This window comes from Labeo rohita, chromosome 4, assembly GCF_022985175.1.
Source record: "Labeo rohita strain BAU-BD-2019 chromosome 4, IGBB_LRoh.1.0, whole genome shotgun sequence".
In the NCBI taxonomy this organism is placed as follows: Eukaryota; Metazoa; Chordata; class Actinopteri; order Cypriniformes; family Cyprinidae; genus Labeo; species Labeo rohita.
In genome coordinates this window covers 27,888,047-27,914,897 of record NC_066872.1, presented here as the reverse complement: position 1 = coordinate 27,914,897, position 26,851 = coordinate 27,888,047, and the positions used below count along the sequence as shown (strand labels likewise).

General features: G+C 39.2%; 1 protein-coding gene across 4 annotated transcripts in view; it reads left to right on the top strand.

The window, feature by feature from the left end:
* Window positions 1–26,851, top strand: part of syt1a (synaptotagmin Ia) — a 218,537-nt gene that overhangs the window by 120,806 nt on the left and 70,880 nt on the right. Inside the window, exon 1 of one of the 4 annotated variants that reach the window (XM_051107563.1) lies at window positions 6,841–7,027. The exons of the other annotated variants lie outside the window; for them this stretch is intronic. The gene's annotated coding sequence lies outside the window, so the exon portion shown is untranslated. Of the gene's footprint in view, window positions 1–6,840; window positions 7,028–26,851 lie in introns of those variants that run through there. 4 annotated transcript variants of the gene reach the window in all.

Sequence of the window (26,851 nt, the reverse complement as noted above, 5' to 3'; positions counted from 1 at the left end):
TATCTGCTCCAGATCTGCACGCAAACACACTCTATCAATTCAGCTCATTTTAAACTGATTATAATTGTGTTAGATTTGCCAGTTTTGAAATTATGTCTACAAAATCGTGCAAAGCCGCCTTGGAACGAACTTATAAATGTATTTCGTGTGACACCCAACTGTTGTAGGAAACAAATGAAGGGGTGAATATTAATTTTGTTCTCATAATTAAACCTACACTTGTGACAAAATGCAAAAGTGCATCTCTCAAAGGCTTCTATTCATTAGCAATGGCCTAATGGGTGTATTGTTCAACTAAGAATGCGTGTACTGTATGGAAGTTGAACAGGCAAGCACTCACGTTAATGATGCTCACTGGGTACATCCAGTTCTCACAGCTTAAAGTACCCTTGACCTTTTGTTGGGCTGAGAGTCCTCACTTGCTCAGGAGACATGCTTTGATCAAGGCCTTCTCTCCAGTTGCACCCTGTTTCTTTTCATTCATCTTGGTCTTTCTCCAGTTGGAGACGTACTTTCAGAGTTGTGTTATTTGTCAAGGGGAGACTCATTTTGTGGCTGTACATTCAAGGAGGGGTAAAATCCTGTCTGCATCTGAATGATATAGTAGCATTCAGGGGCTTGAGTTGAGGAGATGAGTGGCATTTCAATGTTAATGGCACTCTGGAATGGAGCTGCGACCTTTACAACTTTGAGAAATTTGAAAGTTTCTGTGAAACCCACTTTTTATTTTTAGGATATAATATTTTTGCTTGGCACTTGTGTAAACAAAAATGTTCTAGCCAGATGCAAGACCAAACGAAAACGGCAACTTATATATAATAATACATACTTATGATACCCAATTAATATTCATGATCTAAGCTAGTAAGGATTATAATATGCCTGACCAACCTTTCAGGTTGTTCTGCACTCCCGGATATATATACAAGTCTTACGTAGACAGTCTTGGATTATAAATACGATTTTTGCCAACAAAAACTTTTGTAGAAAATGAGATTTGTCGGAATGGAACATTGACTGAAGCTTTCGTTCATGTTTGCAATGAGCATGCAGACTCAATAATGTCTTGTTTGAAATAGGCAGTGTTTGTTTTCCCATTGCACATTCTCGGTTTCTTTTCTTTCCTACTTTCTTTTTCTCACTTTCTAATATGAGAAGAGTCAGTGAGTTGGCACTCAATTGTGGTTAGCAGGTGTAAGTGAGCTCTGTGTTCCTGGTTTACCTCATTAATGTGGCAGCTGAGAGCTCCATTCTTAATTTATTTTTCTGTGCTAAAGCAGTCCCTCCTCTGCCACCAGCACATCTGAGATTATTGTATTAAGCACTCTTCTCTAGACCTTTTTTTTTTTTTTTTTTCAAATCTGTCCGCCTTGCTGGATCCTGGCAACCGACTTTGGGAATGAGCCCATGCCCTAGTAGCTCTCTGTGTTTCTGTAAAAAATGGCATGGTTTTGAACAAACAACCATTACAAAGTCCCTTATAAAAAGTGTAGGGATTGTATCATATGTAGGGCTGGGAGATATGACCCAAAAAATCTCTGCGATATACAGTACATATCTCATTATTTTTTATGCTTTCTATTTGGATTCTCTTTTTTTTTTTTTCTTTTTAACCCTCAAGCATCCTTCGAGACAAATTTGGGCAAAATCATGTTTAGATTTCAGTCAATCTGTCATGCATAGATTACATAGATACAAGTGATATGACATTTATTTATTTATTTATTTTTAAATTGTGATCACATCTGAGACCTTCATGCCCAAATTTGTCCACGAAGGACAAATTAAGGGCTGCTGTACAAAGCATGGTTGAGGGTTAAAGCAAAAGTTAAATTCATTAAACTAAAAATGAAAAGAAATGAAAACAAAAGCACTAACAAATTGTATTAGGCTATTAGACTATTTTGATTACCCCCATTAATGTCACTTTATAGTTAGTGCTATCATAATACACTTACTTGTAGGTTTAAACTTGCGTCTGATGGGGCAACCGCTTTAAACTGCATATGAAGAGTTCAGATGCAAAAGCCTCTAAATCCATCTGACATATTTCTTTAAAATTAGCATTTCTTTCTGGCTACTTTGTATAGGTTTTTGAAGCTACATTTAAACTGCATTTTGGAAGTTCAAACACAGGGGCACCATAGAAGTCCACTATATGGAGAGGAATCCTAAAATGTCTTTCTTTCTTTCATCTTGGATGACAAGGGGGTGAGTAAATTATCTGTAAATTTTTATTCTGGAAGTGAACATCTCATTTAATGGAACTAAATATTGCAAATAATTTAAAAAGAGCTTCAGTTATTTTTCATTTATTTTTCAATGAAGGACAGTTAATTCTGTCCTTCTCAAGTAGCCTCAGTTAAGCAGTTATTTAATTCTATTTACTCAGTTCAAATCGTGACTACTGGTTATAGGACCTTCACCACAGATGAAATCTTTGCTTTGCAAAATAAATAGACTATACAAAAAGATCTGGCCTAGTTTAAAAGCTCCATTGTGCTTGCAGAACATTATAGCAATGGCTGGTATTTATTGTGTATACAGTCATTGCCATGGTAACAGATGTGCCCAGGGGAATTGAGCTATTATGCCTTAAAAGAGAAGAGAGGCTCAATCAGTTAGCCACCCAAGAACCATCTGACCTGAGATCACAGATTGGGATGCTGTTTGCAAGGTGGACGTCGTCTTATTGTTTCAAGTCTGGTTCAAAGGTCACACAACATTCTGTTCATTTTGAGCCTGCATCCCCAAGAGGGCAGTATTATGCTCTATTGAAACTGCATAGTGATCAGCCATCACTGATTACGTAACCCGATCCATCCTGATTCTTAGCAGCAACTGATATGTGAGATTTGATAATGTTGCTCTATTGTTTTACTCCTTGAGCAATCCATCATCTTCAGTGGCAGATCTCTACAGTTGCTGTGAGAGGAGCATATGCGCTTGTCGTGCACATTCAAGCAACACGGGGAGTGCACATGCATGTAATATGCTGTGAGCTAGAGAGATGCGGCAGATAAACCCAATGTGGCATGAGATAATAACAGCTTTAGCAAAACACAGAGGTGAAAATGTGGAAAAATCCCCCACTCCTCCCCACCTTGGATCAATAAGCTTACATTTATGTGGCGAGCGTACGCACGGGTCGCTGTCATTCTCACCTCTCCTCTAGCGCCAGTTGGCTGACTCTCAATTTTCTCTGTCAAGGAGCTGAATATAAACCATGTACCTGCAGTGCACTGCGAGATCCAATACACATCTGTTTAAATAAAAAAAAAAGACAGCAAGAGACACGTCCCCCTCTAAAGGTTTGCTGTTTGGAGCAGACGGCTTAACAAGGGTAATCATTAAGCTTTGAGTCTGTTTGCGCTGGGTTTGATTTCCTGCCTGGCTGCCTGTGTAAGCACACACACTTCCTGTTCCATCAATACCATCCCGAACACTACATCATACGCATTTAGGGAGATTGCTGTCCCAAAAGGATTCTACATTAGCATCTTATTGTGTGATGTTGAAAGACGGTCTTATTGCACTGATTCCAGGTCTCTTATCTATTAAAAAAAAAATTGTTTTACACTGCTTAGTCTTGGACTGTCATTATTTTCTTAAAGATCAAGCATGTAATTCCAGTTTCACAAAGACCATTTTTAAGTTCAAACAGGTTTTCCCAAACACTTTCCCAAACATTTTTTCAGATGTTGATATGTCTCAAACAGAATAATGTTGATGGCACATTGGGTCCCAAGTAGTCTCCAGCGACTTTGGTCGCTCACAACGGTTATGGCTTCATCCCATGATAAGTCAATCGTGTGCAGATCTTCAGTGAATGTACAGCAACATGTTTGTCTCAGCTGTCTTCTGCTTTCCCTTCCCATGAAATGGCATCCACAACATGGCCAACGTTGGTAATCATTCCTGGGATAGCCGAAGAATATGGCCTGCAAAACAAAAATGGCGTTCAGTGATGGTACTGGCCAAGGGGCGAGTAGCAATTCTTGGCTAATCTAGTGTATTTCTTTATTGCTGTTATAAGACCTGGAGTATTTTCCAAAGACATCGCTGTTGAAAAACGTTTAGATGTTTAGTGATGCTTTCCATCGATTTTCAAGTCTCACTTGTATAAATGGTCGTGGAAATAACGATTGAACAATTGTTTCAAGGATGATTGTATCAGACTTACAGATCGGCTGTAGTCACCACATAAGTGCCATGGCCTTCCTAAGTCGACTCATAACGTCCTGTTCTGAGCCACCGTCACAATGCTAGTTAACATAAGTAAACTGATCAGGTTCATTAAGACGTTGTTGGTCAACGTAAATATGTACACGGACATAGTCTGTACAGAGGATCTTGCTCTTGGATATGTAAATCCGGAGTCCAGCTTTTTTCACTTCTCTTTCCAGCGCAGTTATTAGCTCGCGGAGTGGTCGTTGGGTAGATCCAAGCAATGTGATACCGTCTGCAAAATCTAAATCTGCTAATCGTCCTCTGTCTCGTTGCTGTAGACTGTGGCTATGGTTAATCTAAACAAAATGCAAATGCTCGCTCTTACTGGAAATGACTTTCCTTTTCCGTTGACATAATTCATTCTACTAGCTGTTGGATAATGTTAAAGGGACAGTTCACCCAAAAATTACAGTTCTGTCATTAATTACTCACCTTCGCGTTGTTCCAAAACCGTAAGACCTTTGTTCATCTTCATCTTTGTTCATGAAACCCTAGAACTTTCTGACCCTGCATAGACAGCAACGCAACTGAAATGTTTTATGGCCCAGAACGGTAGTAAGGACATTGTTAAAGTAGTCCATGTGACATCAGTGGTTCAACCATAATGTTATGAAGCCACGAGAATACTTGTTCTGCGCAAAGAAACAAACAGCTTTATTCAACAATTTCTTCTCTTCTGTGTCAGTCTTTGATGTGCGTTCATCAGAGTACCATGAGACATCTGCACTGCTGTCTATCAGGGTCAGAAAGCTCTTGGGTTTTCATCAAAAATATCTTAATTTGTGTTCAGAAGATGAACAAAGGTCTTATGAGTTTGAAACGACATGACGGTAAGTAATTACTGTCTCCATTCTTGTGCGTAGCATCAATTTATCACAATCCAGCCAATTCTTAATAGACAAAATCACATCCCACCCTACATGTGTTCTTGTTAGACATCCTATTTCACTGATATGTTACATTTTAGTTGTAAAATCAATGACAGTTATTGTTGACTGCAACATAGAAAAAAACAGGTTGTGGAAGAGGTTATAGGATAATATTTAAGGTGTCGAGAGCGTACATTAAAAAAACCTGACCTGTGTCTGTGTGCGTTCAGAAACAAGTGGATGTCATTAATGGCCAGCAGCTTATTCTATTGCTGAGAGGCTTTGCTAATGTAAACTGTCAGATAGAACATATTGCTGCCTGAAGCGCACGCGTACAACGGAAAAATGAACCATCACAGCATGAGAGCGGTATTAGACGGAGTGTGAAAAAGAGAAGGGAAGAGAATGAGGTCAAGAGGGAGAGAGAAACAAAGAGAGAGAGACTGATATAGCACAAAGGGAGCCATCCTGGTATTCCATGCATCAGACCTGAGTGCTCTGAAGTGTATAGTGGAAGTGCATTCAACCTGCAGTAACTCCGCCCCCCCCTTTACCTTTTCCCTATTTTGCAGACTCAGGCAGTGGTGAGTGTTTTTTTTTTTTTTCACTGAAGGGCATGACCTTGACGGCAATTCATACCATTCTCATTCCAACCCTTCCATTCGGTAATGCCAAAAATCACAATGCCCGAAAACTCAACACAACAAATCAGCCGATTTAGAAAATGCCTGTGTTTAAAAACTCATCATTAGCATTAATGTTGTTCTAAATTGGTTTGTCGGCAAGCTGAGCTCAAGCTGTGTTTATTGCGGTGGCTTTTTGTAGTCCCTTTAGGCCACCGCTCCGCCCCCATTCCCCTCCCAGGCCGAGCATCTGGACCAGGGGAGGGGCCAGGCAGCTGCTCTGGGCTCACTGTGAGCATTTGCATACAGTTTCTTTGGGAATGCCCTTGACTGACTCCTCAAGGGGATGTGGGCTGCATCTACACCACAAGAGAGAGAGGGGAAAAAAGAGCAGGAAGGCAGCCTTAGGAGGCATTCACACGGGATGTGTTCTTCCGTTCTGATTGGTCTGTTGTTCTTAAACTGGCATCTGCTGCACTGCATGTTAAACAGCAAATTGTTCTATTTACAACAGGCCATTTTAGTAGTGAGATCTGTCTTATGAGACAACGTTCATCTAGCGTATGTTTACTGTGTAGTCTTGATGCTATCAATTATCAGCTATAAACCGGTGTGTCAACTCCTGTGGTGTAGAACAGCAAAATGTACACAGAAAAAGTATGTATCGTTCTAGATTTTATTGATATAATGGTTCAAGACTTAGATTTTTACATTTTACATCATCTGTGACCCTATCAAAACAGACCTGTGATGCATTTTAGGTCACATCCCACTGGTTGAGAACCTCTCCAGTATGCATACAGTATTTACTGTATACAAGCTTGTATTCTTTTACAAATACAGCCTTAGTCATGTAAAAAATGAGAGATGCTCATTCTGTTCGTGAAAGACAAAAGCAGAGGAAGAGCATGTTTGTTGAGTAAAGAAACCAAATGTATGTACAAGAGAGTGCTTGTGTCAGAGCGAATGAGTGAGTGCCTGGAGAGCGAGCGAGGGAGAGAGAGAGAGTGCGCATGTGTGACGAGAGAGAATGACAGTGTGTGTGAAAGAAAGAGATAGGAAAAGGGAGGGTGTCGGGGGTAGGTGGGCGGGAAGACGAGTAGGAAGGCTGCGAGAGAGAGAAATTCACTGCTGCGTGTCAGAACCGTGTGTAAGAGAGAGAGAGAGAACGCGTGTGCACAGGGCATCCATATTTCTGCAGGACAAACGGAGGTGTTTTCACTCAATTCTATTTCAGCCTTCACCTCCTGCTCTTCCTGCCATCCAGCTTTGAACAAAAACCCAGGAGTGACTACAGACCGCCAGGTAGGGGCACTTGAACTGTACTGAGAACAGTGTTTCCCTCTTGTGTGTGTGTTAGTTACCTATAACCGCTGTAGCCAAGTGTTCTGAACTGTATTAGAAGATTCTTTGAGATGCTTTGGGTTTTAAAGTCTTAAAATGGCTTCACTCATACGATGAGAATACTACACTATGTATCTACATGCATGCATATGTGTTGTGATTACAATCTCAGCCATGTGAAAGGCTTTTGCATTTTATTACCGAGTAAAAACAGTCCATAATAGCACTCACTAGAGCGTGAGACTCACTGCTTCCAGCCTCCAATGCCTCGTGACGGCTGATTCCTGGAGGAATAACTTCACTAGCTTCCTGCCGTATACTGCCGCTCACACTAATTCTGACTCTGGCGATGAGGAGGTCATCTCCAAACAGTCAAACTGTCAGCAAGAGGGCTTTCTAGACACGACTGTTGTTTACACAGTGCATTTAAGAGGACGGACTATCTGCTTTCTCTAAAAAAACAGACATAAGAGTAGGCAGGCACAGAAACAATGATTGTCTGTCATTACAGTGGTGAAATTGTTATTTATGTGCTTTGTGATTATACCCTACACACCCCTTTCCCCACATGCCCACATGTAGCTCTCATCTCAAACCCCTTTTTTCCCAGTGGAGTTTGCAGCCCCTGACGTATGGAGTGATCAAACCTCAAGGCGCTATCACCTTCCGTACAATCATTTTTCCCCGCCTTTCACACTCTCAGTGATGTCAAACCACACCTAAATGACGGGTCTCTTCCGGTTTCACCATTTTTCAGCCCCTCTGTTCAAGCCCCGTTCCTCCATTAGCTTGTGATCTAAAGAAGGAACAAAGGGGCTGCTGGATTGCAGTTAACACGCACAGTTGTTCCCTCATTTCAAAACATGAAAGAGCGGAAGAGTGGCTTATTGCGGAGCTTCAAACAACTTCTCTCCATTTGGTTCCATTCTCCTGCCTGGCATAATCCTCAAAAGCCACTGCATGCCTTCCGTCTCTTTTTTAAAATGGATCTTTTCTTAATCAAAGCAAACTGCACACTTTCTTTTTTCTTTTTCCCCCGAAAGGATGTTTTTACATCAATTTACTTCATAGTCTTTGCTTTTGAATGGTAATTTGTACTTTTAAGGTAAGGTAGTACAGAAGGCATTCATTTCTGTATAGCTGTTGGCACCACAGTATGATTGACCACCTTGGTCTGAGTTTAAACTGCCAGCCCTCTTGTTTGGTTCAGTACCATGGAGACTGGTTTGAATTGAGTCCATTGTCAATGAGTGTAGAAATAAACAATCTGTGTGTGTGTGTGTGTGTGTGTGTGTGTGTGTGTGTGTGTGTGTATCCAGCTGTGGCGCCAGATCTCACACAGCATCAATAGTTAATGAGTGATGCTGGCAAGAGCTCTATTGATATGTCTGTTTTTGTTTTCCTAACGGCTGTGTAATTTATATGAGCTTTATATGTGACAGAAGGTGGAACAAAACATGAGCGTAACAAGACTGTAAAACTACCATAGACATGGACAGGGGTTGACCTGTAGGAGTCATAAATTCATCCTTGATTGAGCAAATCAACGTCATGCAGAGAGAAAACCCACATGCTTTTAAGACCAAACTGAAGCAAAACTGGGTGTAAACGGCATTTGAGAGGTTGCTTGTTTGTGTGCATATGCATTCCAGTGACAAGTGTGAGACTGTATGAGTGTTTCCCCCTTTTTTGGACTGTATTGTGAGCTTCACTTGCCGTTAGCGGGATGTTTTTTTCTCTCACTCCTCACAAGCTCACAAACTGCGCCTTGCGATTGGTCGTCTCCCTCACACTCCACGGGAAGAAATGACAGAGTGGAATTAAGGTCACATGATCAGCGATGTGGGATCCAGCACTCACAATCTCCTCTTTTTAATCTCGCGTATAGACTCTCTCTCTTGCTGCGGATTTGGATTATCTGACGGATTTATCCTGCTGTCAGAAATTAGCTGTATGATTGTCTGCTTAGTGTATACGCTTACCAAGCAGCTGGTTCAAGCCATAAATCCTAATAAAAATAAATAAATAGAGAATGAAAAAATACATAGCTGCAGATGGCCATATTGGAGCACAGCACGGTGTGTAGTCTTAACCATGTGTATACTGTACAGCTATGCTATGGAAGCTAAAAATTGTATTATAGCTCCAGGATTAATCTTTTTAACCCAAAATCAAAAGAGTTTTCACACAGGGTTTGCTCTTCAAAGAAGCAAGCGTGCATAGAAAAAAAGTGTAGTATTTCTATTGAAATTTTGTTACATTATTTGGAACCAACCCAAAAGGATGCTGCTAATAAGAATTGTCTATAATTAAATAAGAACCTGGAGCTAAAACCTGAAGTCTCAAGATTTTTAAAAGTTGCATTGTTTTTGACTTAGTGCTTAGACAAGAGACACATACGTCAGTCTGACGCTTATGTAAATAAACAATTTAAAAAATGCAACAGACGAAATGCAAGAAACACCCTCTTAGGTGCTGAGGAGACTGTTGACAGCTCTGAGCAAACGAGCCTCATAGCCGCCCACAGAGTGTGCGCTTTTCCACACTCTTCAGCACGACACACAGCTTTCAGCACCTCTTGCTTTTGGACAGCGCCACCTGCCTCAACGCTTTCAGCACCGGACAGCGACACGCTTCCAGGCTTTAAGTGAGTGGGCTGCTTTCAGAACCACTGTTCAGAGGACAGCGACAATGTCAGTGCACGTTCTGTCACTATACAAGCTCCTCTGCATTTAACTTTTGCTCTTTCCATACCACGGTCAAAAATAAATGTTTGGGAGAAAAGAAAAATGCCATCCAATATTTAAAATGTGGTTGCAGATGTGTTTTGGACACTTTATGGCTTGATGTTTCCCTTTGTAGTTTGTCGAACTCTCTTAGGCATTGTTTATTTTCTTTATTGTTCAAAAACTCACACAGAACACTGCCTAGCAACCATTTAGAACATCAAGGTAACTGCCTAGCAACCAGAACAGCCTTGAAACACTCTTCAATTTGCAGTTATACTTTTTTTTTTTTTTTTGCATAAAATATCATAAATCCTCCATCTAAGGTTGGTACGAGTTATTTTGCACCTAACACAATACAAGTTAAAATCCCCTAAAAATCAGCTTCTGGTGGAATGCTGTATGATCAACATTTTCAGATGCATGAGCTTTCATTCTTATTAGTTTTCAGTTGTTAACCAAGTGCCCTTCAAGCATTACATAACCCAGTGACGAATGATGTTGACTCATGCTGCCATTCTATAGATTCTGAGCAGGATGAAAATCACTGTGGCGTCTATGTAGTGCACATGTGTTTAGCATGTTAGCTATATTGTGTTGGTCATGCGTGTATATATGGGACATGCTCATATTGCTGCACATACATCTAAAGCTGTTTCTTTTAAGCCAGCATGGTGTATTTCACGGTCAGAATCGATGTAATTAATCTGGCCTTGGTCATACTGAATATGATGTATTACTCACCGAGCTTCTGACAATTCACTCTATTGATTTTAATACCTAATTTTTTTTGTACATTGTGAATACGTGCTAGACATGAAAGCCGAGCAATAATGTAGACCAGTGATTCAGATTTATTGTGCAGTTAAAAGTTCCCACCGATTCAGAAATGACGGCTGGAGTAATTTAATACATGTTGAGCTTCAATCATTTCATAATTTAATGCAACAAGCTTGACTCACATTTCCCAGAATTGTTCGATTTGATCTATACAATATGAAAAATAAAGATACATGACATAAGCTGACCTCAAAAGCTGCTTCATTCTTGAGGAAATCGCAGCGGTAAATATAACATGTGAAGACGCACGTCCACAGTCTCCCACACGTGCAGCCAACACATGCAGTCGCACACAAACAGAGCGTCTCCTCTCAGTCTGCGAGTCAACCCACCCCGCTGATGTCTCATGACGATAATCACAGGTCAAAAGCTGTTTGCTTGTAGACGGATAGCAGGACAATAATCCGGTCGCTCTCTAAAGCCAACCCTTGTAAGCCCGTCACCTAATTGAGACAGCATGGTGTTGCGGACCGTGGTCATTTGCATGTGTACATTAGCATAATTGAATAGGCATGAGTTAAGTGCGTTTCAGCAGGCTGTTAATAACATGGCCCCCGTGCCGCCAGATAAATTCATTCCTGTTTTTTCTCCTCCATACCGCCATGAAGAGACGCAACTATCCGTTTGCTTTCAGTCCTCCTCGACTGTCTTTTACTTCCTTTTCTTTGTCCTTCACTCAGAATAAAGTTGAGGTTGGGTTCCACTTCCCCTGAGGGCGTCTAATGACGTATATTCTGTCCACAATCTACCAGATCATTTTGACCACTCTTACTCAAGGAGCTCTGCAGGTCTTGACCAGTGCAGTCAGCTGTGAAGATTCAAAGGGGAAAAAAAAGACAATGGATTATATCTGAAACAATCGGCTTACTGATTTTTCAGCAACTGCACTTGAGAATGTCTCTCTAAAGGTCCAGGTGCATGTTCACTTGGTTTGTTGCACAGGTGGAGCAACCAATGCATCTAACAGATGAGACCAAATCAAAGAACGGTGAAATGTTGGATGGAGATTCTTCATATTTTTTTTTCCTTTGCTCCAGCTGTTGTTGTTTGCAGTGGAGCGTGTAAACAGGGCACTGGCGGAGCATAGAGAACTACTTGCTCTTTTTTTTTACTTCCTGTTCATTGCCAGTGAACCGACCTCTGTTCGCTTCCATTCCTGTTTAAACAGTCAGTAACATGTAATCTTTGTGTATTTCAACAAATAGATGAGATTTCCTGCTGCTTGTCCTCCTGAAGTTACCTAAAATGTTACGTAACATTTTTTGAATTGGGTAGTTGCGTGCTACTACACATCTACTGCTAAAATAATAAGTAAATAAATAAAAATAGGCATTAATTCAAATACTAGTGTTCTGCATTATCACAGAAAATAAACTAAATACACAGAAAGTAAACAAATACACGAGTCAAAAGATTTTTTTTTTTTTTTTTTTTTATAAGAAGTCTCTTCTGTTCACCAAGCCTGCATTTATTTGGTAGGAAGTACAGCAAAAATAGTACAAATTATGTACTATATAATGAATTATTTTCATTATTTACAATAACTGCTTTTTATTTGAGAATATATTTTAAAATATATTTTATTCCTGTGATTTCAAAGCTGAATTTTTAGCAGCATTACGTTGATCAGATTTGTTTTAAATATACTACTACTACTATTAATAATAATAATAATAAATATTTCTTGAGCAGCAAATATTATATTTGCATATTAGAATGATTTCTGAAGTATCATGAAACACTGAAGACTGGAGTAATGATGCTGAAAATGTACCTTTGATCACAGGTATAAATTACATTTTAAAATATATTCAAATAGAAAGCAGTTATTTTAAGTAGGGTTGCAAAAAGGTGGAAAATTTCTAGTAAATTTTGGAAATTTTCCAGAAATTTGGAAGCTTTCCAGGATTTTTGGGAAATTTTCCACCCCTTTGCAACCCTATTTTAAATAGTAAAAAAAAAAAATTCACAATTTTACTGTTTTTGCTGTATTTTGGATCAAATAAATTCAGGATTGGTGAGCAGAAGAGAATTCTTTAAAACAACATTCAAAATCTTACTGTTCAAAAACTTTTGACTAGAAGTGTAAATAGATTAATAAATAACTAAAATTGTATGCAAGTATGTAAATTAAACTTGTGTAAAAATATCTTAACTTATAAATCCAAGTTAAAAACCATAGTGGAAATGGAAGTTCAGTGCACTGCATTGTGGCATACATAATCTCAAACAGTGCGCTCTATTTACATCATCCAGGTAGTCATGCATGAAAATCACGTTCTGTAAACATTAAGTATACATATTATACATGCTATTTCAAACATAACCATGTTCCACTCCATTAGTTTGATTAAAAATTATGCAATGTATTAAAGCCATGTTGCCATATGTCTCCAGAGTAATTCTGTGCTATACATTCTTATTTAACACCTGCACACATTAATTAGATTTAAAAAGCAGTGGCTTATGCATGCAAGACATATTGTCATGTCTCAGGAATAGTTATTTGAATGTTATGCACTGTTATTCACTGGCCTATACGTAAGCCACAACCATGAAAGATGTTGACTATGAAGAAGAGAGCCTTGATTAGTTCATTATTTAACAGAGGTCACACAGTTTGCATCCACCTCTCGGCTGAGTCATATGTTGACTTCCTTATGGGTCATTGAGTTAAATCACTTCATGCTACGCAGCTGACACGTACTTCCTGACCTCCAAATAACACTAATGACCTTCCGATTGTAAGATCTCTAATCTCTGACACCCTCCAGTCTCCAGTAGCTTTTATAGCTGTGCGTTTACAATGGCTCAGAGCTGCATGTCAAATAAGTCAAGATCCTCCAGTCACTACGCCCTAATTAAAGGCAAGGGAGTGCTTTCTTAAGAGCCCAGTGATGGATTGAAATCTTAAGAGTCATGACTGTATCGATGAGAGGAAAGGAGCCCTTCTTATCTCTAAATGTTCTCCTTTTTCTTCCTCCGTTCGCGAGCATGCTTCTGCTTGCCGGCATTGACATGTTCGCTGGGGAGAAAGATTATGCGGGAGTGGAGAGTAATTACGGCTCTAAGCCGGCCATTTGTGAGGCCTTATCAGTCAAATGATCGCAGTGTGGATCACATTAAAACACAAAGGCCGAGGCATGTCCTAAATGCAGTTTTCCATGACCCGTTACTCCATCTTATCTTCTGATGTTCTTTTCTGTATCACCCTTGACCAATTTCCGAATTAGAGGCATTAGAGTATGTTTATATTGCAATATACAGTTGAGGTCAAAAGTTTACATACACCTTGCAGAATCTGCTAAATGTTAAATATTTTACCAAAATATGTGAGATCATACAAAATGAATGTTATTTTTTATTTAGTACTGACCGGAATAAGATATTTCACATAAAAGAAGTTTATATATAGTCCACAACTTAGTGATAGTTTTTCGTGAGTCCCTTGTTTGTCCTGAGCAGTTGAACTGCCTGCTGTTTTTCAGAAAAATCCTTCAGGTCCCACATATTCTTTGTTTTTTTAGCGTTTTTGTGTATTTGAACCCTTTCCAACTATGACTGTATGATTTTGAGATCCGTCTTTTTACACTAAGGACAACTGAGAGACTCATATGCAACAATTACAGAAGGTTCAAATGCTCACTGATGCTCCAGAAGGAAAATCGATACATTAAGAGCCAAGGGTGTAAACTTTTGAACAGAATGAATGTGTGTACTTTTTTCTTATTTTGCCTAAATATCTTTTTTTCATTTAGAACTGCCCTTCAAAAGTTATGGAAGATATTTACGTTTCCCAGAAGACAAAATAGGTCAAATTTAGCCTTATCTTCAAATTCAAAAAGTTTTCACCCCCTGGCTTTTAATGCATTGTTTTTCATCAGTGAGCATTTGAACCTTCTGTAATAGTTGCATATGAGTCCCTCAGTTGTCCTCAGTGTGAAAAGATGGATCTCAAAATCATAGTCACTGTTCAAAAGGGTTCAAATACACAAAATGCTAAAAAAAAACCCAAAGAATAATTATAAATTCAGCTATTATTTTGGTAAAATAATTAACATTTAGCAGATTCTGCAAGGTGTATGTAAACGTTTTTCAACTGTAACTATTTTTAACCTAGAAATATTGCTTATATGCCTATACTTGTGGTTCATCAAGACTCATTTGAAGTCATTGTGAAATAAGTCAATAACAAGTAACTCTCCACAGGTATTATAAAAATTCTCAGTTTTATAATAGCTGACATACAAACATCTGTAACTGCACATGAATTCTGTATGCTTATATAGCTTATGACACAGGATATAGTATTTTTGCTTGGTGTTGTGTCATATCCTTTACTCATATTGCCTAAAGTCATCTGAAGAGACTTGTGTTTTGATGTATGTGAGTAGGTTATAACCTTGTCAGTTCTGCAGGAGCTGGGTGATCAACCAAAAATGAATATTCTGTCATTTCCTCACCCTCATGTTGCTCCAAAAGACACGGGGGTGAGTAAATGACAGAAATTTCATTCTTTGCCTGAACTGTGCCTTTAAATTTAATAGCAATCAGAAGCTTTTTACCTCTCTAAAGACCTTGACTCTGGATCCAGTGTCTTGAGCTGAGCAGAGAAATCAGTAAATGAGAAAAAAAAACACATCCTGAGGCCACATCACATCTCGCTCTCTCTCTTTCTCTCACCATCTCATCATGATTAACGGCAGCAGATAAATTTCATGCATTATTCATCCACTCTGCCACCTTCACCTGCAGAGTGGAGGCTGATTTTCAGGTGCCGCTTTGTTCCTAAAAAACTTTAGCCACAATGACAGTTTGATAAAATCAGCTCCCTCAGGGCCAGTGTTCTCACTCATTTAGCTCTTACTGGCGGGCCGAGTCACTCCTAAAGCTTGTGGATCTGCCCGCCAGCTATTTTCCATCTGGAGAAATAACCAAAAAAGATCAAAATCAAAAGCATGCATTTATCAGCTTCAACAAAGAATGCTACAGTCCTTGATGTATTCAGATTTTACCCACATTAATCCATATTCACAAGTACATTTATATCACATTAGTGGTACACATCATTTGTGTCTTTTTTGTTGGAAATTCAACAAAAAATGGTTGAAGTATTAAATAGCTCTGTTTTAATGCTTATTTTTTGGATTATCGAGTAAGTTAAATGTTTTACAAATAAAAAGTACTTTAATAATTTTAATTAAGCGTTTCCATTACGCATAGGTTTGGCGTCAGTGTAAAAATAGCTTTATGTTATGTAACTCTTGAGTTGAGGATGAAATGTGTCATTTCTGTTCACTCATGCCACCAAATGGAATTGCAACACATTTATTTTTATTTCTGCCATTGGTCAGACAACATATACATTCACATGTAGTGCTGGAAAGTATACAAGAAAACCATGCTACCATGCTTTTGACCCAATTATATTATATTTGCCTTTATAAATCAGTTACTGTAGATTCAATTTGATTAACCCTGTCACTTGTTAATCTAACACTCAATTTACAATTTACAACATCTAATTCACTTTGTACTCAGAACAGTTTTGTTTAAACTAGAACCTGCGTTCACCACAGCCCATAGCACTGGGTCTTGGCGTGGCTTGGCTGTCAGTGTAAATCATTCACTAGCCCACTGAGATGATAAAGCCCTGGGAGAAATGCATTACCCAGGATGCACCGCATGTGCCAGGCACAGACAGGATGAGATAGTGGCTAATGTTGCCCACCTACCCGCTCCACAATCTCTGGATTCGGCCAGTGCGAAAAGAGCCAATCACCGGTAGTAGCAGTCAATAATGAAATGAAAATGCGAGGGGTGTGTATGGCATGGCTATAATAAATGCCATGAAAAACCTTGAGCTGAAGCGGCACAGATGAGGGCCCAGCCTTACCTTTTAATGGAGCCCTTGACAGAAATTTGCATTAGTGCTGCAGGCGACCCATTCTGTGTACTATGCATAATGCAGTCTATTGGGGACATGCACACACACACACACACACACACGCATGACTGCACTCATAACAGTCACGGAATTCAGATATTTAGCCAAGCACACTGCAGATGCATTATTGATAGGTTGATGTTTTCGATTTCCAAATAGCAAAACGCACTATAATATAGGGATAAAATATGATCTGTATGTTTGAAAGTAGAGCAATACAAGTGAATAAAACAGATTTCTAAATTTCCATTTCTAAAGTACAACTACTGTACATCTGCCATGCTGATTACCATGTCACCCAGTTTTTTTGAGGGCCAGTCCATTTAGGTTGTGAAAGACGTTCCTATTGGCTTAGTGAGAGAATAAGCAGACTGAGGGGACAAGCAGGGTGAGACGTAGCCTGCGCCACATGGCCATTTTTGCTGTCATTCCACCATTGCCAATGGCTGCAGTGCCATGCCAGGATACTGCACGCAGCGGCAAATCAGAGGTAATCTGGAGGTTGAGGACAATGGCCACCCAGGCTTACATTGTGTGCTGGTGCTTTTAGCAAATTCCTGGCAGGAATGTGTTTTGAGGGATGCAAAGCAGCAGTTCTGCATGGATAATTTCTTTTTGAAAGAGAATGGCAATAAAAGCACTAGTAATAATAATTAAAATAAAACATTTTTATAGATGTTAATTCATGAACATACTTATATATATTGATTATAATTATGCATGTTTATTCATAATTGTCTAGTGTTAATTTATACAGTTTGAAATGTTACAAATGTATTAAAGGGGTCATCAGATGCCCATTTTCCACAAGTTGAGATGATTCCTTAGGGTCTTAAAGAAAAGTCTATAAAATGCTTTGGTTAAAATTTCTCAATGGTAGTGTAAAAAACACCCTTTTTACCTTGTCAAAATCAGCTCTGCAAAAATCAACCTGTTTTGGTCGATGTTGCTTTAATGTTAATGAGCTCTGCTCGCCCCGCCCCTCTATTCTCTCTTTGACTAGCCTGTTTACTTTAGCCGTGAAACTTGCTAACCAGCACATTATTAAGAAAGGTGATTGCAAAGATCCATAAAAAAATCATTATACCCACGTGTGCTGTAAGTGAAGCTGGATCACGAATTATTCACGTGAACATAGACACATTTATGTAGATCAGGAGGTGCATTCCCTTCACAAACAAAAATCATCCACTGCGTCTTCAGCGGCTCAGATGTCAGGAGCAAATGACAACTACCATGTTCATTATTACATCCAACAACAGAACACCTCAATCGCTTAGGAGCCATTCTTGTCTAGGTCCCTGTTCCGGCATCGAAACGATAGCGATCGGACTGTTACAGCTCATCAGGGCGGGTCTAAGGTAAGACGGCCATGTCAATCAATCTATCGTAGGAGCGGCCTCCGTCAGTGTGACGTCACACAGACAAGATGCTGATAATGGCTTGATTTAAAAAAGGGGAAATTATTTTTACAGCTTAAATAAAAACCACTGGGTGGATTTTTATCATTATAGGGTATTTGTGTACACGCACTGCCAACACACATTTATGTTGAAACAACATGTAAAAGTAAACTTTGCATCTGATGACCTCTTTAATGCATGTAGTAATGCACTTGAACTAAAGTTAATAAATGCTGTAAAATCATTGTTCATTTTGAGTTCACAATACCTAACTAATGGTTACAAATTCAACCTTATTGTAAAGTGTTACACTTATAAATCCCTCTCAGCTTATATGTTCTGCAGAACCACTAAAAATACTGAAAATAAAATCCCTCCAAGCTCGTATTTACTTCTGTAGCACAGTCATCTCTGTTTGGCCACATGTGTGTGTTTATGGCCACTGAAGCATGCTGGGAGACATGAGGCTGCAGGCAGCACAGTTGAGCTGGCAGCCAGGGATGGAAGGGGGAAGTGACCCCGTGTCACGTTTCACTGCACACAACGCAGGGTGGACTGGGAGTATTGAAACACCCAATCAGCAGAGAGGAACTAATAAACATGAGTCACTGCCAGGGCCTTGTGTGCGCTCCGGTAGTCCAAACTGAACGAACCCGAGGTTATAATGTGGAAGAAAAACAGATTAAGGTCATTTTATGTATTTGGCTATGGATGTCATTGGATATAGATCTATTTAACAAATATTATTTCTGTTTACTAATGTAAATGATACTTCTGACTTGACCACCCCTGTAATGCAGCTTGTTTTTTTAGTATGTGGGTGTAAGTGAGAAAGCCTCTGCTAACTGCAAACCCCTAGAAATTGGTAAAAGCCTCTATCAAAGAGAAAATCGACAGAAAATGGCCTAAAATTGTAGGTAAAGCAATTTTTTTCAAATAATATCACTACAAAACATCAACTCGATATCTGGCACCAGTACAGCACTCGTACCAAATTCGTACCAAATAAGATAGATAGATAGATAGATTAAAAAAAATCTAAAAATATAAGTATTCAGTTCATCAAGCATGTTTCCACTGTCGTTATTCTCCTCTCTGTTTAGGGTGGGGAGGACTGTCAGACAGCTCTGCCGCTGGCTTATCTCCTCTCGCAATGTTTACAGATCTTGTTTTTCTGTGTGAACGATTCGCCACTTTAGAAGCACAACTTTGAGCTTCTCTTTAGCAAAGTGTCACTCTTTTATCTGCTTCTATCTGCGCCACGCCTGGGGAGTTCATAACAAAATGTATTTACTGAATACATCACAAACAAAATTATGGCTGTGCATACATTTTCTTATGGTCTTTACACCAAGATCTTTTGTTGCCATGGCAACAACAATCCCTTGTATGAGGTTGTGGTAACCAGTTAGTTCCTGGAATCATGTATCGATTCACCTCAAGGAATTTCACTCTGTAGACACGTGAGAAAAAGATGCACTTTGTAGTTCAACTGACCTATAAAGGCAGAGCTGCTTCAGGTTTATTTATAGAATTGTGGTAAAAGGAGGGGTGGATGTGTGTGTGTGGGTTGAGGAAGGGGGGTGGGGTGGGGTGGGGCGGTGTCATTCAGATAGACGTGACTGTGCTGACGTAAAAAATCTATAAAAAGAGTCAGATTTGTCTTCCAGTTCTCTGAGATTTGTTAAAAAGATTATTTCAAAGACAAGCTTAATTTCCAGCATCCACATCTTGAAGGAAGAAGGATGTACTCTCCGAATGAATTAGATCATGTCTTGTTTGAGGAAGCGCACGGGCTACATAATCTAATCTAATGTTGCTGCAGTTTCCTCCACAGAATGATTTGATGGCAGCAAACATGCCCTCTAAAATACAACTTCATTGAAGTGTTTGGCTTGCCATGTGCCATTACGCAGCAGGGGGGCCGTGTCCTTGCCATATTATGAGCACTGAAACAATCATTTTTCCAGCAAACATCCTGTCTGTTCTTCATTGAAATAAGACAACTAGGGTGGAGTTGCACCCTTCTGGCTATAATCAGAGCATTTTCTCCCGTTCCATCTGTCCGTCTGACTTGAAATATGACGTTATTGGTTTTTAGAAGCACTTTTAGCTGCAAATGCACGCTGATTTGGTGCAGGGAGGAGAAAGGCTCTCAATGCCTGGCAGAACGTTTTCAGCGAAATGTAGCCTGTATCTGTCACATCCATTTTTAGGGCTGTATGCCAGCTAACGACCCCCACCTTCAGCACAAGACGAATGGTCTTATTATTGGATGGAGCCATTCAAAATAGGACCATGTCAAGCATAGCAAATACCTGCTCAAAAATATACAGACCTGTGACTTGAAGTACAAAGAGGTCACAATATATTCCGCACACCTCTGAGAAATTGTCAAGTGGTGCTGAACGCACTGAAATAAACAATGGTGATTCAGGAGTAAAACTGCTCCATCTCATGAGGGAGGATGAATTTCCCATATTGTTGAAAATCTGTAATTGAAATAAATGATTTGTCAGTTAATGTCCTGAATCCTGCATGCAAGGCTGTTACTACGTTTAGCTTGCTAGGTTTTGGTACACAGCCTTAGAGTTCCATACTTATTCCCTGACGTATCATAGCAAATAGAGGTGCTATGACAATAGCTCAGACATTTCCTGAACCAGCGAGTACACATGTAAAACAAGCTTGAGGCCATATTATATAGTTTGTTTGCTTAACATTCAGTGTGATTGTTCTAGTGTAGTAAATAAACAGTAAGAGAACAGAAAGGGAAAGAGAGAGATGAGCCAGGCACACAGTGTTCTCCCTGCTGGGAAATTAGTGTCCATGTGCATAATTATGGGATTAACTAGATGAGGAGTGATTACTTTCTATTTTGTGTATGAGAGTCAAACAGCATTGTGTGCACTAGAAAACATCCCCTCCCGCATTGACCATCTGCAAACAGCCTCCATTTCAAATTCGATTACACCAGTAAACACACTGGTTTGTCTCCCAAGAGCAAATAGAGGATGTAACTGATGAGAATTCACAGAGGTCACACCTCAGGTTGACCTAAAGGGCAAAAGGTCAGGGATATCAATATGCTCTCTGTTTAAATAATGTACTGGTTTGAGTCTAAAGAGATTCACAATTTTAAAAATCGACTGTTTTAAAGAAATTGATCACCTCAATCCAAAAATGTTCTTAATTTACTCACCATCACGTCATTCTGAATCCATTATATAATTACATATATTAAAAGTATTGAACACGTCACCATGTTTTTCAGTAAATATATTTCCAAAGGTGCTGTTGACTTTAAATTTTCACCAGATGTTGGTAACAACAAAAGTAATCCATACATACAAAGAAAACAAAACAAATAAGTTATGTGTAATAAAAAGGAATGACACAGTGAAAAAGTATTGAAAACATTAAGAAACAGAGGTGCAAAAAAGGCATGGAAAGCCAAGACACCAGCTGAAATCTATCAGTAATTAGAAAGCAATCCTGCCCCTTGTCAGCGGAAATTAATATTAGCTGGGTCAGTCCCAACACCTACAGTACCAGGATGATAAAGATGAAACAAGGGTGGACATTTCAGCAAGACAGTGATCCCAAACACAGCCAAGGAACCTCACAATTGGTTTCAGAAAAGAAAATAAAGCTGCTAAAATGGCCCAACCAATCACCTGGATTTCTAAAATTATTTGTTTTATTTGTATGTATGGATTGCTTGGGTTGTTGTCGACATCTGGCGAAAATGTCATGTCAACAGCACATTTAAAAATATATTTAACAGGAAAAATGGTGACCTGCTCTATATGTATTTTACCCACTGTGTATGTTAGCTTTGTCTAATGAAATCCAGTGTGGGTTGTACACATTCAAATTAACATTAGGTCATAAAACATTCAAGAATATGTCACACAAAGCTGTTTTTGGTTTTGGAAATTTCGCTTTTATAATCTTTTGTGGTCATGTTATGCTTTCATTGTGTAGAATAAAGCATAAAGGACATTCCGCAAATGTCCTTTTGCTTTTGTGTTCCACAGATACAGCTTTGAAATAACATGAGGGCGAGTAAATGATGACTTTTTTGTTTGCTTTTTGGACAAACTGTTCCTTTAACATATGTGCAGTGTGTGGTATGGCTTTGGGCATTTTGTAATATGTTTTCTCTTTGATGGAAATTTAGTGTGCCGGTTGCCATTTAAGTCATTTTAAGAAACTCAAATGTGGAGTTCCACTATGACTTCTCAAAGTGTTTCTCTCACTCAGGTACTGCTCCATGCTGGCACATAGGTTGTCCGCCCTTGGTAACAGCTGTGAAATATACAGCTCATTTCCGCTGCGCTGTTGTTTCCTTTTTCTTTTTCGCTGAGCTTGTCCGTGGCCTTCAGGGCAGGCAGCTTTTCACAGTGTGTTTATGCAGCCTGTCAGCACCTGAGATCCGCTGAGCTGGCTGCTCCGGGCTCTTGCTCCACACAACCCAACAACGGTCAATCTCAGCCAGCTGGACCAGAAGGTTGCGACAAGGTCATGATGAAGTTCTCGGCGTGGGCTTCGGAGATGAGAATTGCTATTTGCATACACTGCAGATTAGCGATGGTGATGTCTACAGCAGGATTGACAGAACAGCGTGTGGACTCAGAACGACACGGCCGAGCCGCAGGTTGCCAAATCGGCATGGCTGGTGGACTTTACAGTGGCATGAGAGAAAGATGCAACGTGTCACTGTGTGACACAGATGCACGCTGATGGAAGTGAGACTGACAAGCTTGCAGGCGCACACGGACTTGAAATGGCAGATTGCTCCTTGTTGAGAAAGGTCTATTTTTGGGGCTACGCTGACACCCACTCTGCGGGTGACGAATGCAGCTGAATACATTCACACCTTATGGAATGCACTGAATTATACAAAACTTTGAACTCAGGCTCTTTCGTTAAAGTAGAAGTTCACTTCCAGAACAAAAATTTACAGGTAATTTACTCAGCCCCTTGTCATCCAAGATGTTCATGTCTGTCTTTCTTAAAGTCGTAAAAAAAATGTTTTTTTTGAGGAAAACATTACAGAATTTTTCACCATATAATGGACTTCAATAGTGCCCAATGCAGCTTCAAAGGGCTCTAAACGATCCAAGCTGAGGAAGAAGGGTCTTATCTAGTGAAACGATCATTTATTTTCTAAAAAAAAATGGACAATTTCTATACTTTTTAACCTCAAATGCTTGTCTGCGTGTACTCTGTGTATTCCGGTTCATGACCGTTAGGGTATGTCAAAAAACTTACCTAATTTTGTCCTCCAACTTCAAAATCATCCTACATTGCTGCAGGAGTACCGACCCTGTGTTTACAAAGTGAACGTGCAAAGAAGATCAAATGGCCTTTACATAAAAAAGGTAAAACAGTGATGTAGGAAGATTTTGAAGTTAAGAAAGAAAATGAGATGGGAGTTTTTCGACCTACCCTAACTGTCTTGAACCGGAATACACAGAGTTCACGCAGAGCTAGACAAGAGGAGCATTTGAGATTAAAAAGTATATAAATTGTATTTTTTTTTGAGAAAATAACCAGAGCTAGAAAAGAGCCTTCTTCCTCAGCTGGGATCGTTTAGAGCCCTTTGAAGCTGCATTTAAACTGCATTTTGGAAGGTCAAATTCAGGGGCACCATTGAAGTCCACTATATGGAAAGAAATCCTGAAATGTTGTCCTCAAAAAACATAATTTCTTTACGACTGAAGAAAGACATGGTGAGTAAAATTATCTGTAAATTTTTGTTCTGGAAGTGAACTTCTCCTTTAACTCCTAGAGAATATACACGGATCTCAAGATATGTAATTTATCATGTCAGAAATATCAAGTCTGTCTACCCATTTTTTTTTCTTGAACATTTGCATTCCATTCAACAAGGCTGCTAAAACTGTTGTCTGCACAGTCAGGAGTCAAAGTCCATTCAAAGCAGAAAGCACCGTTCTAGCCTTCCCTCCCCTGTTGCTCCGGAAACTACTCTGTAAATGCTTATTCCGCTCAGCGGTCTTCAAAGGGCCCCGGACAGCACCGGGCTTAAAAATACCCCTGCGCCAGTCGCGTTGGGAGAGATGTTTATCTCTGGTCCCATGCTTTCTGCTCCTGTGGCGATCCACCGGAGGCGATACCCTCTTGCTTATTAGCATGCAGATTTAGGCCAGCCTCTCCTGATAACACTTCTAAAGCTATTGAGTTGATTTTTCAATTTTGCACTGCTTATCCCCCGCTTCCCTGCCCATAATGAAAATTTCCATCTTGACTATCACCATGAGTGCGTGCGAAAGAGCCGTGTCGTTAATAACTACCTTTCTCTGAGCGACACCCTCTCTGACAAAGGTATGCAATCACTTCTTGTTCTTGTCTAGCATTGATTGCGAGACATCGCTTGAGCTTGCAGTTGTTCTATCATAAAGTATATTTACTGTCATAAAGTAAATTGCAGCTGAAGTAAAGCGAATGCCGTTTGCTTGAGCAGCAAAAATCCTCTCTGAAACATGTTTAAAGACTGTAAACTGGTTTGAAATGATCTCTCAAAGGCTTCTTAGTCATTTTTATTTTTGTTAAAAAGAAAAGTTCTTCAGGTGTTTGTCCTAGATGATGTTCCCAGTTCTAGATGCTGGTGTCTCCATCAAGGCTTTCTTCATCAATCAGCCTCGAATAGTCTAACCAGCTTAAACCAACAAAAGTCGAATGCTGGTCTAATCAGAACTTTTCAGAAAGAATGCATAGTGTAAGACATAAAATTGGCTATCAGTTTCATTGAGCATGAAGAAAAAGAGCAAATAAATATGACGTAATAACTTGAGACTGCATTTTTTTTTTATTTGAAAGCAGTCATTTGCAATTAGTGTGATCTGTGGAGGAAGCATATACTGACTGAAGGAGCCATTTTATAGCATGGCTGATTTCTCTCTCAACTCCCTCTCGGGCTGACTAACAGCTTGTTCAGTCAAGGGTTATCAGCTGCAGATGGTTTCAGACAATAAACATGATCAAATACGGGGGCGGTTTCGCCGAGGCGCCCTGGCTGAAACATGGTTTTGACGATCTCTGGTCTCTATACATCCCTTTTTCACTTGGTTTATTCATTCGTCTTTCTATCCTTCTCCTTAATCAACCCATTTTCTGGATTAGCATTATGTCATTTGTTCTATTCACTACATGACATCAAGAGCTTGCACAGATAAAACACATCAAAACTGAAAGAATGAACTCTGCAGTTTCAGTCTATTACCTGCTTTTCCACTCAAGGTATCTTCTAAAGCAAAGACCTTTCAGTGCAAATCACAATGTTTCAATGTGACAATGCAGTAAAGAACCAATGAAGAGACCTTCAGCGCAAGGGAATGGATTCTGTTCTCATAATCTTTAACAATAACAATTTGTGACTATGAACAGTTAAAGGACTAGTTTAGCCAAATGTAATACATCGGTCGCATTCAGGTGTATTTAAAAAGGTTATTTCGAATAGAATTGGTTCTCAAATGTTCTTGAGTGAATAACAACTTTTAACTTTCTTCCTTTCTTCAAGGATTCTTATTATATGGACCATCTTTGTGATACATTTGTGGTTGCTTTTTGTAATTTTTGAGCTCCACTGTGTCATTTACCATTTTATTTCTTTTTATTAGAAAGTGTATCTAAGAAATCTTATATACTTCTTTACTGAATAAAGTCTTAAATCCAAAGTTGGTGCAGTCCTAACACAGTCTGACATAATCAGGGTTTCTGCGGGTCTTAAAAAAGTCTTAAAAAGTCTTAAATCGCTTTTTCTTAAATTAAGGCCTTGAAAAGGTCTTACATCAGAGCAGCAAATCTTAGATTCATAAGATCATGGCATTAATTTTCGTGAGGGATTGTTTCCTCATGCGTTTCATTTTAAAGTAAAGTGAAAGTGTAATTTCTGTGCTACATGGCTTAAGTCACTCAATATTCATTAAACAATATGCGGAAGATGACGGTATGTGCTGCTTCATCTGTCAGTCACCCGAAGAAGAGGTTGTTGTTTTGAATTTTTTATAGTAATAAAAATCATTTAGTTCCTTTAGAGAACAGAAAATACAATTAAAACTGAACACGGCTGCAGTGTGCCAAAAATCACGGTTTCTTGTTTATTTGGTTACGTAGTGTTTACTGATTTTCAGTTTTGTATACCTATTTAAACTTTGTGTAAGTTATTATTTTATGTTAGGCATATAACATGGTGTATTATTATACATTTTTTTAGTAAAAGTTTATGTTACGTTACGTTTATTCCGCTAATTTAAAAGTTAAAATGCGCAAGCTACTTTAAACTGAAGGAAAGTAAAGAAAAGAGGGAAAACTCAAACTAACTAAAAACAAACAACTGCTTGACCCCAAATTTGTGCTAATTTGAAAGTGAAAGTAAAATGTGCACACTGCTTTTACAGAGGAAAGTGAGGGAAAAAAGGGAAAACTCAAATGAACTAAAAACAAACAGTTGCTAGACACTGAATTGCTGCTAATTTGAAGGTGAAAGTAAAACTCAAACTATACTTAGAGAACATATTGCTGTATTGTTTTCCCTCAATTTTTTATGTTTTTCTTACATTTTCTTTAGTTGGTCTTAAAAAGGTCTTAAAAAGTCTTACATTTACCCTCATAAAACCTGCAGAAACCCTGATAATGACATCATTATTCACATGGCACAGCTGATTGGTTCGCTACGTATCAGCAGCCAACATTATGAGCCATAATGCTCAACATTAAAATACTCGGCTAGGGCTTGCTGTAGCAGTTGCAGGACGTATTAGAAACCCTCCACCTTTCTCAGCTCCACCTGTATAGTTCTTACATTAATACATTTTCATGTTACATTACCATGCTAAAACTC